This window comes from Gallus gallus, chromosome 3 (assembly GCF_016699485.2).
Source record: "Gallus gallus isolate bGalGal1 chromosome 3, bGalGal1.mat.broiler.GRCg7b, whole genome shotgun sequence".
In the NCBI taxonomy this organism is placed as follows: Eukaryota; Metazoa; Chordata; class Aves; order Galliformes; family Phasianidae; genus Gallus; species Gallus gallus.
Genome location: NC_052534.1, coordinates 42,389,968 through 42,408,148, shown reverse-complemented (window position 1 = coordinate 42,408,148; position 18,181 = coordinate 42,389,968). Strand labels below are relative to the sequence as shown.

At 39.3% G+C, this 18,181-nt stretch overlaps 1 protein-coding gene across 5 annotated transcripts in view; it reads right to left on the bottom strand.

The window, feature by feature from the left end:
* Nucleotides 1-18,181, bottom strand: part of RPS6KA2 (ribosomal protein S6 kinase A2) — a 272,066-nt gene that overhangs the window by 106,403 nt on the left and 147,482 nt on the right. The window lies entirely within an intron of this gene.

The following is an 18,181-nucleotide window of genomic DNA, read 5'->3' as shown; positions in this document are numbered from 1 at the left end:
ATTCCTTCTCTTCATTTCTACCAACACTAATCTGCTAATTATGAGAGACTGGAGACATATGCAGCAAATATAAATCATCTAATGGATGAAGTCAGAAGCAATAAACTTCATCACAGCATGAAAGATTCAGGTTAGCCATCAGAACAATCCTTTCATGGCAAACACAGAGAAACACCAGAACAGATACCACCTGAGCAACACGTAACCAGATCATATCTTATCTACTCTCAACTGCATCTTGTGTTTTACCCTGATATTATAACTCTTATCTTTGCCAATGGCCTATATTGTGTGCACATGGCTATAAATATAAAAAATACTATTAATAAATGATGGCCATTACAAGATTTATAGCAGATATTCAAGATCCACCTTATGAATTGAGGGCCTAGATCTAAAAAATCTTCACTCGATTAATAGGCATAGTTCTTATTTATGCTTTTAGCTCCACTACCAGCAATGTAAGTAGATGTTTGAGAATAAACTGCACTTTTAGTAGTTTTTCAGGAGAAGGCCCTACATAAAGGCAGATACAGATGGCAAACACAAGATGCACATTGAGTGAAAACAACTCTTGCTTCCCATGGTGGCAGAATGCCAGCTAGTTGGAGTCTGTTGATGATGGTACAAGAAGAGGAGGAACTATCATACATATGTGCCAAATTTACTCATTTAAAAAGTGAATTGGGCATCACCGTCTGTTGCAGCTAATCAACAAAATGAGATAAGTGGGGCAACAAATTACGTCCCTTTTAATCAACTAGCACTGTCATCTCCTTTGTAAACAAGGAGAGTTTCTAAATTTGTTTTTGCTAAGTATGAGGCAGTAAAAGAAGATAGGAACATCTTGTTAACAAATTACTTGCTCAATTCAAAGATCATCAAAGGACGTTCTACAGACTAGAGATCAAGATCTAACTATATAAATAGCGTCACTTTGTGAAAGAAATTCAAGGATGAAGAGTACTTTTATTGCTTGGGTTTCTAAAAGCTATTCTAAAAAAGAGGAAATAAGTAGATCCTGATTGAAGAAAAACATACAAATGAGATTTACAACAGTGTGATAATAATATATTGATGAAGGCAAAAAGGTTTGAAGAATTAAGCCTTTATTTTACTTGATGCTTGGCTGTATCGGCACAGACTAACAGCCATTCACATTTTTTTAAAAAAGGGGAGTAGAAAGAAAATGCTAGAATTGCACAAGTTTATCTCCCTTCAGTATGTAAGTCTTCTCTGAAAAAGGTAAAAGCCACTGACTCTATCTTCAGAAGAAAGCACCTGGGCCATATATTCCTGATATGAATGTCTGGGGGAGGGTACTTCCTGATGCTCCTAACATATCATCGCAGCCAGAAGAGCTCTAGCACCTCAGACACTAAGATTTTGGCACTTCTCTGAATAAAAGAGCTTAGTCCAAAACATAATGCTTCACAAAGAGCAACAGCAAATAAACCACATTAAAAAGCAATACCAGAAGGTTTCAAATAAACTTTTTCTGAAGTGATATAGGTCTGAACACATGACCCATTACACCAACAAAAAGCCAACCCCAACAAATATATAGAAAATGACTACAAACGTCTAGGTTTTCATCCAGATTTGATAGCTCCTTACATAGAATGTCAGCAGATACTTCATGCTTTGCAAAAACCTTTGCATTACACACAGCTGTATCAAATCCAGTAATACAAATCTTATTCAGCTGAAAACTAAATGAGAAACTGCACGGTTCATCTGGTTTAGTAAAGACTTAAAATCTTTAGTAATCCAGTTGAAATGGTTTGCCAAACAAAACTACTTCACTACAAAAGGTCAGTACATAACCTTTGCTTATGAACACATATGGTAAATTGCCTGAATAGCAGCACAGTACTGTATTAGTACTGCAGCATCCTTTTATTTTTGCTTTCCTTCTCTGTAAAATTAAATTTTCTTCAGAGTTTCCACTGCAAAACATTTGAACAATTCAAATACAGGAATTACTCTGCTGACCACTAATGCCAAAGGCCTCCCCAAACCACTTACTCTGAAAGAAGATGAGTGTTGCAATTTGTAGCTGCATCTATAAAGCAATGAAAAATTGATGGTTTCCTTTTGAGTGCCACAGAAATGATTGCTTTGTACATTTATTTCCTGAGGGAATACATTGCTATAATTTTCCATTGGGGAGTTTCTGTATTCCTGTATTGCTAAACTAACTACAAAGCTCGCCTAATTTGGGTCATCAAAACCCTATGGTAAGTAATCTTGTTAAAAACAAACTTTAATTTCTACACAAATTAACTTCCTTGATTATCTGTAACTATTTCTATAAAATACTATGCAGCATTTTTCAAAAAGTTATAAGCTGTAACTTCTACCTTATTTTGTCTATAAAAATAGAAAATCTATATTTCATTCTTCTGTATTGTTATTATCAACAACAGCACATGCACTGTAGATATAATCCATTTCAGGAAGTCAAAGTAACAGAAATATTATTGTAGTCCTAGAAAACATGCATGACAGGTAAGTACCTCCAGATGCTGCAAAATTAAGCTGCTTGCATTTGGCCACAGAGTGAATTTGAGAGGACCAAGGATAAAGCCCAAATTTCATGATTCCCTAACCCTATCACAAGAAGACAAAGCCCATGAGTTCTTGCAGACCTGCAATGTACTCTCACAAAGTGTGCAAATACGTGCCCAGTTTAGTGGAGCATATCTACTCTCACTCAAATGATACTCCAGTTTACAAAAGCTCAAACAGCAGCTCATTAAAGGAACTCTTATAGGATTCAATTGCCTGTTCCCCAATCCCAGTTCTACTAATAAAAATGTGCCAAACGCATCTCTTTAAATGAGCATGCGCTTCAGATCACCATACAGGTGGACAACCCCCTCTATGTCCACAATCTATCATTGGTACTCACCCAATCCCAAAGTCTACCATTGCAGAAAGTTTTGCACGTGCAAAATACTGTTTCAAAAATTATTTCTGGCTTGTCTGTCTTTGGTGTGCCTTCACCTCTCCTGCTAGCTGGTTGTCCCTTCCTCATCTTTTTCTTAAAACTTTTCCTCTGTCTCATATGCTTGATTGGCCTTTCAGATCGGTCCTACCTATTTTGTAGGTTAAGCAACATCTGTTTGGATAATTAGAAGAGATTAACGAGTCAGAGAACAGTCACTACCTGCAGACATACTGAAAATAGCCATCTCCACAGATCCAACAGACAGCGACATCAATGACAGTAATCCTCCAGGTAGATGCTATTTGCACAGAAACAGTTTTTAATCTTCTAAGTGCCACCCACACTGAAATGGGTTTCTCTCTTTCAAAATATGTCAACTCCAGTATTTCAGGAAACAAACAGTGAAACTGGTGCTTGCCATGTCACTAAGTGTGGATTGTGTTAACGTCGAGATTAACCAACTCCAGAGTAAGCAACTAAGTATGAGGAAAAGAAAAAGCACTTAGTCAGTACCAGCTAAGGTTCTCACCAACAATCACCCGATCATGAACAATTTCTGTGACTACTTATGCATGCAGTGTCATAGATTATCTTAGAGATCTTTTCCAACCTTAATGATTCTGTTATGTGTAATCATATGGCTATCTAACAGCAGAGCTGGAGGCACTTAGTTGTTCAGGTTACTTAGGTAATAAAATAAAGATAGCTACAACATGAGGAGACGTATATATGTAGGACATATATTAATAAAAAACTACAGCAAGCATTTTGTTTTGTTTTGTTTTTTCCAATCAAGCACATTCTGAGAACAATTTTTAAGCTGGGATCTTACAACAAATCTTTAAAAGAAGCTGCAAAAAACTCTTTTCTCATTTAAAAAAATTATATTTTTAGTTTGAAGTTGTTTAAGAAAAAAAGATGTTGCTTTTGAGAACATCCCAAGACAAAAATTGAAACATTATAAACAGAAAGCATTATACAGTTTTCAGAAAGTTTGAGAAAGGGTTTTTACAATTAATGCAACTTTTGCAAAGCTGTTATTGCTGAAAGGCCTAGGTTGGAAAGGGCATTGAAGATCACCAAGCTCCAAACTCTCTGCCAACCACAGGGCTGCAACCAACCAGATGAGGCAGCCCATGGTCCCATCTAACCTGGCCTTGAACACATACATAGGGTTATAAATGCTACAACTTCGTGACTTCCGAAAATCTAGTTAAGTAAAATAATTCTATATGGAAGATCATATTGGTAGCTACAGTGTGGTGATACAGCAGCAGATGTACCGGAGTAACAGCCAGAGACGTGGTTATAGATGAGATGGAAAGCACACATGCAGACATGCACACAACATCTGCCAGGCCTGTCGTTAACTCAAACAGCACCATTTCACACCACCTCTTCTTGCTTGAGAAACACAGGATAGAAAAATTTGCTTCCAAATCAGAACAATAATCCTGGACCCAAACTTGTGACTGTGTAGAAGAGTTGGAGCCAATTCAGTGCTGGCCAAAGCAGCCATGTGGGCAGCAGGATGGCTGTGGGGCACTGAGAGGCCTTGCACTGCTCCCTTGTTATGGTTACAGACAAAACCCATTTCTGAGCCATTTGCTCCCTCCTGGGGAGGGGCAAGCCTTGCCAGCACATCATAGAGGCAGAGAGCTTTTCACAAAAAGCTAAGTGAGCTGCAAAGAGCATGTACATACAATGGAGGCCATAAAGGCAGCAACATAAGGAACGTGACACAGAGTGACTTAAAGAAAAAAAAAAAAATAAGTGTCTTATATAAATCAGTGCCATAAAACCTCTTCATAAACACAGCTAAGGCACTATCTCTCCCAGCCCGAGGTAAGAACAACAAAAAGCACGCAGTTAAGGTTACATAATGTCTCCTGTTCAGCCCAAAATAAACTAACACTTGAGGCTTTTAAAATGGGACTTGCAGAAGGATGAGTCTGGAGGGCAAGGTGTACGGGGAGAGGCTGAGGTCCCTGGGTTTGTTCTGCTCTCTGTGACAGTGACAGGGAGCAAGGGAATGGCAAGGAGCTGGGTCAGGGGAGGGTCAGCCGGGGGTTAGCGAAAAGTTCTGCACCAGAGGGTGGTAGGCATGGAACAAGCTGCCCTGGGCAGTGGGCACGGCCCCATGCTGCCAGAGTTCAAGGCGTGTCTCACGGGGTTTGAATTTTGGGCGGTCCTGTGCAGAGCCAGGAGTCGGACTCAATGATCCCTGTGAGTTCCTTCCAACTCAGGATATTCTATGGTTCTATAATGTCAAGACTAGTACTTTGACAGCAGGGTGAGGCAGACAGAGTCTGTGCAATCCCTTGAGCTCCGCGTGGTATTTGAAGTGAGCTGGGCCATGTGGGACATTAGCAGGGGCTGCCTCACAGTAGGAGCCCCAGGAGAGCCTCCACCCACTGCCTCACCTGCTTATTCTTCTTTAATTTTGCTGGGAACCTTGTGGCCCAGCCTAGTTTAGTAAATGCTGTTGCCCTTAGCAGGTGATGTTCCACAGCAGCAACCAAACCTCCGCTCCTGCTGCAGGCTGCCATGTAGGAAGAGCTTACAGCTCCAAAAGCTTTGTAGTCACCTCTCTCTCCTAACCCTAGGTAACACTCCAATTCCTGATAAATAAGCTGTCAATCAGCAGAGGTCTTTAGTAGAAACACTGCAGAACTCATGTAAGCCCAGAACCAAGCACACCTGTCGCACCTTCCCCACTGCTAGCCCTTCATGTCCAAGCACAGTCAACCTGACGTTCAGGTCCCCCCAAGAAAGGGGAAAAGTTAGGAAACGTTGGTTTAGGACAGATTCCAACACAACATCAGTTTTTACACAGTAGAGTTCTCGAAGTATTAATGTTTTTATTTTTTTCCTATGAGCAATGTGTAGAAAACAAGATACAGGCAGATAGCATGGCATAGCATATCTAAATAATATTACTTTTTTACATTTTGCTATTGATACATTTATACATAGCTCATAAGGCTGTAGCATTTTGCTTTCAAATGTAGCAGTGAATCACTAAAAAACACATGCATCTTTACTACTAGTGGAATTGAATATTTTGGTAACTTTTCAGTAAGGAAGCATTTAAGTAATACAAAAATACCTATTTCGTATAGGCTTTCTGTATAGGGATCTGATTTTGAGACCAAAAGAAAAAAAAGCTAATTAAAAAACTTTACCAAGTTTCAAAATCTCTCTGCAGCTACTTCAGAAGATTGCTCATAAATTCAGTAAAGCCCTAAAGATTACTCTTGTCTAGAAGTGCTATCATCAAGGGCAAAGTAACTTTCTTTTTTCGTCTTGCAAAGAAAATGGACTTCTGTGACACTGCTAATCACACCTACACTTTGAGTACACATCAGTATTGGAAGCTGAAAGCTATGAGAAAATTTTTTTCCTCATATTTGGAAGAAGATCATACTTTCACATCTCTTCTTCAGAATATAGAGCCAGGCCTACAATTTTCATAAGGATATCTATTAGATCAATATCAAGCGTCCCTATGATTTTGTAAAGTATCTTTTATTTAAAATTACACCCAATTTCAAATATATATTGAATAAGGATTTCTAATTGCAACTGAAGTCTCTGAAATGAAATCCGACATATAAAATCAACAATATTATATCTTGGGATTATTCATATGGATCACTGTCATTGCTAATAGGAAATGAATAATTCACTAGTGAAAATTTCCACTGCATGTTCCAGAAATATATTAAAGAAATTAGAAGATCCTGATAGCATAAGAATAAAAATGCTAGCAAAATGCTAGCATTTAAACCTGTGGTTTTCATCAAGGGAGAAAATAAGTAGGAAGAGAACTACTTCTTTCTTTTTTTTAAAGCGTTTCTTTGTTTGGTGCTTTTTGTGTGTTGCCACAGTCAGAATTCTTGGAGGAAATTCTTCAAAGATCCCCCAAATTTGTTCTTGATATTTACTACTGACATTCCTTAAGAGCTGAGTGACTTTCAAAATTTGCCAAGACTGAAAGTCTTCAGGTTCTTCTGCAAATGTTGCAGCCCTTAATTGAGTCAGACATAGACTTACCAGGTTGAGCAAGCCGCTGATGAGAACCAGTGATGCAGAGAGTGCAAATGAAAACATTTATTTCCCTGTTCTTCACCATTTCTTATGTACCTGATAAGGTCACTGGGTTGGGTCACCTTCTGTCCTCTGTAGAGTGCCAGGGTAGTGGTTTTACATACAATAAGTAATAAATATACTGGAAAATTCCACTCAAATTGATGTAACTAGTGGCTGTTAGTCTTCCCATGTTCACGTTAGTCTTCTGCCCCTAGGCAAAATCCTGCCCAAACTCCACAGTGATGAGGGGAGCAGAGAAAAGAGAAAGTCTCCATGGAGAGCCTGGGAGGCTGGAGAACTTCTTGCTTATTTCCATCAAACTTCTTAGGCCACTCATTGGTGTTTTGCCAGGCTCAGATTATAGAAACATGACCCTTCTATTGCACTGAATGATTGCCTAGGAGTTCACTGGGAGCTGATAATCTGCCTATCATGGCCAATCTAAAATTGGAATATGGTCACACACATTTTAAAAATAGGCTGTGTATCACACCATATATATTGATTAGCCCTTGGAAACACTCCAAGAGACATCATTCTGGAAGTCAATCTAGAATAAATATGTCCTGAATTTATTCAGAACAAGTCGAATGAAGCCCTGTTATTAGACATCTAACTCTTTGTTTCTCACCCAAATCACACAAATTTAAGTGATGCATTCCTGTCTACATATTAATATCACAGCCTCCTGGCACTTATGAATCATTAAAAAGAATTTTAATGTGGCTCATTTCACATGTGTGCATTGATATTTAGAAAAGTTCAGTTTCCATTCTCTAGGTATTGGAATGCCTTTCAAAATCCTGAAGTTGTATCACCAATATATGCACTGAACTAACCCCAGCCATCCATCTGTGATGTACCAGAAAGACAGACAAATGCTGTCAGGCTGTAATAAACTACAGCTTGCAAAAAGTTCAAGCATAAATAAAAGTACTGCTGAAAAACCCACGATAAAGGAGATCTGCATCCATGCTAAAAAATTCTGTCAGCTGCCCTTGTAAGTGTAGCCCTCATGTCTGACTGCACAGCCACTACAGCAGACTGCACCTCACTGCAGCTGGTCCATGGAAGAGGCAGTCACCTTTGGAACAAAGTTTCAGATCATTGGCTGCTTGAAAAACACTGTCAACCTTTGTTTTCCATATAAAAGCAAATGATTGCTAATTACTGTGTAAATTAGTTGCTTCTCAAGGTTGATTGCTGCCACTATCTACTGCTACAACCTGAAGAAGACAGGTTCCTCTGCTCAATATTTGAACATACATACCATTTCCAGAAGCTGAGAGAACAGCTTTCATTTTCAGCCCTCTGTGTCAATGCCTCTTTGCTGAAATGAACTATTGATGTGCCAGATATTTCTTGTGCAAATAAGATTACATTTTACACCTGCTTCATTAATGCTGCTCATGAGTAAGGATAAAACGTCAGGCAAAGTACAGCAGATACTCTCTGAGAAGGGAAGGCTCTGTCTCAAGAATAACTAATTTCTGCAATTGATAAGTTATAACAAATTATAATTGGGCATAAATTTTACAGGACGTGAAATGAGTAGCATAAAGCAACATCTCCTTGTTGCAACTTAAGATCAAAGACCTGTTCTCAACTCCTTCCCAGCTCAGACTCAGGAAAACCCAGCACTTTGGCATCCCGAAAGGGCATCTGAAGTGTGGGCATCATGCTGAGAAAGAGGTGTGGCTCTGTCTCAGCTCTGCCTTGACCTCCTTTTTACCCCGAGAGAGTGACAGAGATCAGGGCGTCATCTATTTTATGCACTAGACCCAGGCAGCAGTAACACACTCCTGGGAGAGTAGGAGGATGTTGCTGTGACGTGAGAAACCATAATGCAGCTGTGTTGGCACATACAGCTCCATCATGTCTGCACGCCACATTACAGCTCAAAACCCTTCAACCCTTTCAGAGAGTCATGTAGGTAATGCTGGAATCAGTTCTCCTTTGCACAAGCTGTACTCTGACAAAGCAAGCAGCGGTCAGAAGCAAATAGCTTTGCACACAGTTTCCTGAGCACTGTTTTTAGCACAAACGAGAGTGGCACCATCAGAAGAGTAATATCCACTTTCCATTACACATTCTGCTTCCTCTCATCTATACTAGGAGGGGGAAAGGAATGGATATTCTGTAGAAGAGACCACCATGGAGACTGAGATGATCCTAACAAGGAAGTTTTTCAATGAGGATTTCCACTTGCTTTTCTTGCTTGCGGTGTATCACTCCGCATCATGCAAAGAAACCGGCTGGAGTATCCAGCCCATTACATTTAAAACATTGGTAAAATTAAAAATGGATCATGCCACTTCTCTCTGCTCCTTCCTCCTCCTGTCCCCCCACACAGTGTGAATATATTTTAGAAGAGAATACACCTACGACTTGAGCAGATTCTAAATATTTCGCAGATTATGCGTATGAGAAGGAAATACTAATGCAACATTTCAGCATATTTGCCATGCTCCATGCCTGTAGATAAAAAATGAGCAATACAAACACTTGGGCATGAGGTAACTATCCCCTGTGAGGCAGGGAGCAAAGTGCAGCAATGGCTGAGACCTACTCTCAGTAATGAATGGCATCTATTCAGGTGATGACATATACATAGACTCCTAAAGAATACAGTCCTCAAACCGGTGTATGACAGCCATATCTCAAGGAAAATCCAAACTGTTTAACGAAGCAATCTGAGCAATTTGTGATGTATTTTCCCTCTCTAGTTCCTCTCACTGTGCTATTCAAATCCACACAGCATATAATTAAATCAAGGATGGCTATAATATCTCACTTGCTAAATTACTATACATTTGCCTAATTAGCAATTACAAGCCATTGTTGCCACAGCCATTTGCTGAGCAATGCTTCTGTTCCACTCCAGGCTGGGACACAATGACAGAAAGCAGCACCATCAGAAGATGATGTAGCTGGATGCTTAATGAGCACTGCAGGTAAATCAAACGGATGGTCACAACCTCTAAGTAACCAATGCTTCACCTTACAGTGCAGCGGTTAACAATATAATACATGAGAAATATATCAAAGTGGGGAGATGTCACTAAAATTCACCAACTATGCAGCCTTGGGAAAAGCAAACAAACCCCAAACCAAGCTGACTGCTGCCTGAAATGCTTTATGGGGGGCACTGCACTTCTCTGCAATCCACCCGCTTCTCTCCCTGTCTGTCTCCTGGTAGAAAGACGGACTACACCAATGCCACACTTCAAAATAAGGTTTTGGTGAGGTTTTATTCTCCTGTGATTTAGTGAACAAGCAATGATAGGATCGGGTAGAAACACATAACTAGACTAACTCTCATTAAAAACTCCTTTTGTGCTTTAAAGCACAACTGAATAGAGTATAATGAGCTATATGCACACCTTTTTGACACAGAGTTTTTTCATTTGCTGCCTCTATTAGTCCTACCTTTATGAATGTTTTCTTTTTTTTTTTGTGAAGGATATAATTAATGTTTTTATTAGGAAATTTCTTAAACTTCCACTTAAATATACGATGCGTGTAGTTTAGTCTAACTTCTGGTTGATATTCTGTATTACAAAATTCCTCGGCTGAAATCATAAATTGATCCTCTATTGGACACTATTTATCCAGGTACCGTGAAGATGATTGATAAAATAATTCATTAGCAATGAGTTCTTAAGCGTTCAGTGCCACCCAGGTCAAATTTAGCTAGAGATTGACCCTAATCCTAAATCAGATTTTCTAGCTAGCCTCTGTTCTGACAGCATGGAAGATCCACAGATGGCAGGAATGAAACAGTACTAAATAGGAACATTCAATTTTCCAGACAATTTACAAATACATTTATCATACAGACTTATGACAGATTTATAAATCTTCTGTTGGGCAGAAGACATACAAAACTAGGTAAAACAAAATACTGCATGGAATGGAATATTTCTGGAAGTACGTCCTTCCCACTGAAGCCAGCTCTGAGGCCAGAGAGGGCGGCAGTCTCTCACAGAGATATGTTGAGGGCAGTGCCGTAGGCAAGGTGACTTTTTCTCATAAATTCTGCTTTCTCTTACCTAGTTTCATTTTCTCAACAAATCTACTTCATTCAGTGTCATTTTTGATGGAACTGCTTTGTTTTCTTTCTTGTGGACCTAAGTACCAATGAGAACTTCAATGTCTACTACAGTGTTTCTATTTTGTAATTAATGTTATTCCAATGTTTCCTTCATGTCACCCTGTAAATGTAAAAAGGCCATATGGATGAAATATTTTACATATATTCTCAGTATGGATCCCTTCAAATGGTAACAACAAGTGCGGGTGACAACTCACTGTCTGAACTACAGCATTTCTGTACAGTAACATTTTTCTCATTAGTGCTTTGTTCTTAACATCATTCTTCACAACCTCATGATGTTATTTATGTGACACAGAAGCACACCATAAAAAAAAAAAAATCACCTCTCATCCTAAGATTAACAAACTCCAGTGGATCATATAACTATACCCTAGATCCAGGCAGGTTTTTTTTTTTTTTTTCAGAGCTGTGTGTACAAGCAGCAATCTATGGATTTATCAAAGTCATTATTTTCACAGAAGTTCACTTCCTCGTCTATACATATTCCGTGATTCATTTTTAGATAGATAACATTATAATTTGCTTTCGTCTAATTTAAAAGTTCTGCTACCAAAGCTTTCTATAGTAACAAGGAAACTGTCCAGACAGAAATGCCACAGTCAGCAGGTATCACAAGAAGGTGTAGTCACGCTGTAGAGGCAGAGTCCAAAAAGGTCCCCAGAACCTTTCTCCATCAAACCCAACCCTGAGGCATCCGTTACATTCCAACAGAGCAATAATGCTAAGTCCCTCTGGCAACAGACCAAAAGCCAAAGTCACTTTAAGTGCTGCCTTTCTCCTTAGTATCCACCCCATCATGCACCTATCCCATAAACTTCATACTGGGAAACTTTCTGATCCATTACTCAAACTGCCTCCGTGGAAGGCATGACCTAAGCCGTGCAGCATGGAAAACTCCGATGGAAGAGCTGTGGTTAGCAAACCTCACCACACTGAGGTGCCACTGTCTGAATGTAATATCATCAGTTACAGAAAGCATTTTCAGCATATTTGTGCAGATGGGTAGCAAGGCTCTGGCAACACGACATGGCTATCAGAATTAATAAGCAGAAAAATGTTCAATCCAGCTTCACAAAATGGCCATTTATAGTAGTAGCAGAGCATATAGAAAACGTACAACCATTACTCTTGTGCTTGTGAATGTGCTAAGTTAGCAGCTTCTCAGATTAGGATAGTAATTCACACTACATTAGAATTAAAATCCATTCAGCTATAAAAATGAGGCAAAAACACATCTCTCGTTAGAAACTCTCTCTTCATCCACTTAGGAAATTCTGTCTCCCTGACAAGACTTCTATGAATGATTTTCTAGTTTCAATGCCTCAAAGGCTGGAAACTCAGTCAGATCACCAAAAATACTCTCAGAGCTACATATATAAGTATGCACAGTCAGAGCTATTATGATTTAGTGAGCCTAGCAGCCTGGCACTAGAGTGAGTGCCAAGCACTAGGAAAGAAACTTATTTGGCCTCTGTTGGAAAAAACAGGAACTATTGCAAAGGGGCAATATTAAGTTTTTTTTAAGCACATCTGGGGCACTTTCTGGTAAAACTGGCTAAGTGGGAAAGCCCAGAAAATTAAGTAATTTATAATGATATTCTGAAAAGGCAAATGCTTCTGTGTCTGAGTTCCAGTGCTGAACAATTGCTACTGTCCTCATTATTGGTGGGAAGAACTGGTAGGCAAAATTGGCTTACAGAATTCTTTTCTCAAAAGAAAAAAGCCTTTCATTGAGGAGGACTGTGTGCCTCTTGTTGTCTCCCAGCAGTGGATATGCCCACTGGAAGGACATGCTAAGGCAAAAACAGAGGAGTTCAGGCTGTGAAGACATAAAACACGTCCATGAAGGTGAGAGTCCATGAGAGACTAAATCAAGCAACCGACAGAATCAGTGGACTAAGAGCAGACGTGTTATGAGGACTGGATGCTTGGGGCAGTAACTCCAGTTGCAAGGTCCTAGTACCCAGCACCAGCGTAGAGACAAACTAAGTCTGGGATGACTATAGAGCCTTGAGCATTGAACCACCTATTCCAGGATGACAAGTGGCCCACCAGATGAGGTAGACAACATTCAGGAAGCTGAAACCTCTGGGTCTTCTGCCTAGTGTCTTGTATGATTTTGGCAGGTACTTGTGGTAGTGGGGCTTTTTATATCTTCACAGCAGGAGTCAAGAGTTTTCTTTTGAAAGTGGAGCCCAAAACAGAGGTAGCCTCATCTTAGCGTAACTGCATCCAGTACTTTTTTCTGCAGCTCCATCTGGACCAAGAGTGCACAGGAGACTACCTAACATCTCTGCAGAACTGTCCTCTTTGTGTTTTGGTTTAGTGGAAGGATGATGCAATGGGTTATGGGACTTTGAGGTTGACTGCCAGAAGTGAGGAAATTTTTGTTGCAGAAGTCCTGACAGGTGACTCTTACATCGCTACCATACTCATATCAACACAGCCTTCAGCACTACCCTGTAACAGATATAAAGCAGCTGAACTCAAGGGTGTATGAAGTTAAGTTGCAGGCCTTGAGGAGACTTTATCCAGAATCTACGGGCTTGCAGATCCCTACCCATACTCTACAGTAGCACTGGTAATGATCAATAATAAGTGTCTGCATGAAAACACCTGAGTTTGAATTGATTGTTGAACTGCTGACTGATCACCCAACTCCGCAAACTGACACCTCACTTCAAAAGTACCTCCAATCAGGGACTTTTGAAAACATCAAACAGAGGATGTCAATCAACATAAGATAAATTGCAATTAGGGCTATCTTATGACAGAGTAAGGTTTAAAGGACAAAAGCACATTCCTCGGGCATCATAAGAGAAAAAAAAAGGAATAAAACCCTTTAGTAACATGCTTTTCACTGTGTGCAATGAAAAGTAATTCATCTTGAAACTTCAGCAGCTTGTGTTAAACTAAAGCAGTCACAGCTGACCTTCCTCAGTCACTCTGATGAGTCTTTATTAGTTGTCCTCATTACATAAAGACAATCAATCAGAAACTGGAGAACAATGGCCTTATTAAGGTTCATAAAAATTGAATGCAAATCCTCTATGCCATTCAGCCAGGGACAAGCTATTCCCAGAGCTACAGACACACGTCTGCGCCAAAGTCAATGTAATTTTTTTTCTCAAGTCGTGAGCTTGCTGATTGCATAAGGAAGGAAAACGGCCAGAAAGCTGCTCACGTTCTCCTGTTCACTGTGACTCCTTCACCCTCTCTTTTTCATTAGCATAGCACAAAGCAGAAAAGGTATTCATACAAGTAGTCAACGTAAATTGTTTGGATTATTGTGTTACTCTGATGTACATGCTTTATGCCAATGCATTTAAGCTAATTTACGCATGAATGCCATTTCAACAAGTCCTCATTACTGACTGGGATTGTTAGGGAGGGACACTGAGTAACGACCCTCCCACTTTCAGTCCTCCTGAAGCACCTCCTGTATGACAGGCCAAGCTGGATCACAGCACTGATTTCTAATGCGGAACATCGCTGTCACACAGGGATTGAAACAAACTGACACCGTCAATTTTCAAGGGAGATACACAGCAAGGAAACGATTATCAAGGAAGAAATGCGATCCTGGGTGCTTAAGCCATACAGGTCTGCTATAGGTCACCAGAACTGCAGTTTCTCAATATATCTTCAGAAGAAGAAGTATGAGGTCTTGTTCAAAATAGTAATGAGCTGCTGTATATCACATTCAGAACTCCAGATGCCAGCTAGAAAATTTGATAGCCGATATTCAGGGATCCTATTCGGTACACATGAAAGGCAGCTGTTCCTAATATACTTAGTTAACCCAACACCAAGATCATTTTCAGTCATTGCTGGGTCAACTACCATTTTTTCCTCCTCTCACAACCTTACACATTTCCCTCTCTAAATAAAAATCTTGTGGCACCCAAACCAAACGGCCTTCATCAAACTTTACATTACTTTGGTATCATCCTCTTGTTTTTTTGTTTCTTTTTGCTGTGTTTTTTTTTTTTCCCAATCTCACATACAGACTTAAGTGGAGATCCACACATCACATTTGGTCCTGACTTAATGGGACAAAACTTCAGCATCTGAGTATAAAAACAATGGCATCCTGCATTTCCTTTAATTTACTTTTTCTCCTAGCTGTAATTTAAAGGTGAAAGTAGCTTTCAGAGGCTAAACCACTACAAACTAAAAATTTTCAGAGGTTAACAAAACATAAAATAATCCTTATACTGTTCTCCTGTTAAGGTGATCTTCACCTGAAAGACACTGAAAAGGGTAGACTGTTTGGCAATTTTGTTTGCCTTTGATATACAGAGCAACCAAAACCCTTCTATAGATAATTCTGAAATCCTTCTTAGCAATTCACATACCATACACACACACACAAAAAAATCCCCAGCTGCACCTGTTAGTTTTCAAATCCTCCTTCACAGTGACAGATAAATATACTTGTACAGCAGTACTTCATGCTTCTTCAAGGTAATTGTGAAGCAAGTCTAATAAGTTGACAAAACATTTATCTTGTTTTGATTCCTAAGTGAGTATATATGCTGTCTGACAATAAATAGATAGATAGACAGACAGTCTCTGACTTTCAAACTGCTGTCTAACCAACAGCCGTGGCCCCCTGACAGTCAAATAATGGTAGCCAAGAGCCTGCTGTAGCTCAGGTGGTGTGGAGAAAACTGTTATCTCTTCTTCAGTAAATTAACCATAGCCTATGACATTTAAGAAACAGAATTCAAGTGAAGTACCACATTTCATAGTAAGAAAAAAATCCTCTTGACCTTAAAGACACTGGCAGTTATATGTGCTCGTTTCAGCTTTCACAGAAGATGAATGCTGCTGACCTAATAAATTCTGTCCACAGTGTCTGTTATAGAGACAAAACCTTATTATCAAGTGGTCATATGAAGATCCTACATTCTGGACTTCTTAGAGTTTGCTGGGCTTCAGGCCTCCTCCCTGGGCTGGGAAATTATGCCTCATACAACACTGTCAGGCAACTTTCATTTGCACACTGTAACTACAAATGCAATATTAATGTAAAGCAAATAAACCACATACATGTATGGTATCCAGAGACGCATTTCCACAGAGTTAAAGAAAAGGCAGTGACGTTATCCAGTCCTAACTTAGCCAAATCCTCTTCAAGGATATGTCCTTACTGCCTGTCCTATGCACTTGGAAGTAAAGGGTAACAGGGTCTTGTCAGCAAGCCAGTTTGAATTACTAACACGAGTAACGCACATTCACAAACACATTTGTCAAGTCAAGCCTTAAACTGACCCAGTATTTTGATGGTAAACATCTCAAATGTTTCGCTTTGTGAAGTAGCAGCTCTATCCTCTAAGCAAAAACTTTTCACAGAGATGTCATGCGTGTTCACAGTCTCATGGATTACTTCACTGCCCACCCTTCATGAGTGTGGGGAGGTGGGGAAATAGGAAGCAATATGTTGCACAGCACAGTTCTTTTAGTCAAACAAATATAAAATGCATGATTACATGGAGATGCTGCTGCTACTGTCAAATCTATATTTAAACATGTGCTGAAATAAGGGATTTAGAGTCTGTTTCAAACACTCGCTTTTTTTACTTGCAAGGAGCACTCAAGCTCATACACAAGAAATAGATGCAGTTACATTCCACTGAATTACAACACACCTCTTTGAACTGGTCCTTAACACATTTTCTTGCTGCACCACCACTATTCTCATGAGATGTACAAAGCAGATTGAAATATCACAGTTCAGATGATGCACAAACACATTCTCATAGTCTCTTCAAGAGGTGCTACGGGCAGCATAGAATCAGGGCATAGTTGAAGCCTTGAATTTCATGACTTGCATAGTTCAACTGTTTTTAAACAACGTGTGCTATATCTCTACTGTTACGTTTCAGCTACTCATCATCTCTCAAAATATGGCCAGGTGGAAATCTGCAGCTGGAAAGGAAAAGGTTAAATAAATAAAAGAAATAGTGGCTTTGGATTTTTGCTGCATGGAAGACTTTTGGAAGGCTGTACATTCTTTAGCAAAGATAATGTTGGTTGGCAAAAACAAAAATGGAAATTATAGCACGTATTTTAAATATAGACATACACCTGTGTTCAAAACAGACTTTTTTTTTTTTGATAGATTTTACATCTTAGACAGTGGAAAGAATGGCAGTTCTAGGATTTGATATATTTTAAGACTTCTGGTCTTAAAGATTGTAGCTGTTTGAATTCAGTCTTGGAAAGATAGCCTTTGAAAGATTTTTCAGGAATAGAACTATTTAAAGTAGCAATAGATCAGTTAAAGCCTAATTGAGCTTTTATACTTGAAGACAAACAAAAAAAGCCAATATTTCATCCACATGTTTGCATACTAGGTGGTTTTCTCTAAGCTATATGAGCAGCTGGCTATCTGCTTAACTGCCCTCATTTAGCTGACCCTAATTTCTAATCTGGATTTTCCTTTTCCATAAAGATTTAACAAAAAAAAAAAAAAAAAAAAAAAAAACACCAGAAAAAAAACCCACCACCTTGAAAACACTTCCAAGCAAAGTCAGACCATGAAAACAAAATGTAATTTATACGCACTGATAGAAATGTGTTCTATTATGCGCTTTAAAACTTCTAAATTTGAATAGCATTTGAGCCTATAGTGATTTTTTACCCATGCCTTCCCTGGTCCTGCCTCTAGTGGAATGATAATAGCTTTTCTCCGTTCTGCTTTGAACAAGTGGACATTAATTGCATTAGCCAAAGGGACATGAGAGCACAGGCAATGTAATTTGGATGGGTTTTGGACAATACTTTGGCTACAAGGATAACTGCATTCTCTGATCACATCTATTCTGCAAGCCAGACTTTGTGCCTCCAGAGAGAAAAACCTGATTCTTCACCTCCTTGGCAGCTTCCTGTCTCTTCTGTATCCACCTGGGTCATCAGCTCTTTCCTTTAAGAGGCTGTGATCAGTACAGAAAGGAATGAAGGGACAGCTTTCCTGAAACTGAACTATTTTTTCACCTTATCAGCAGAAATAT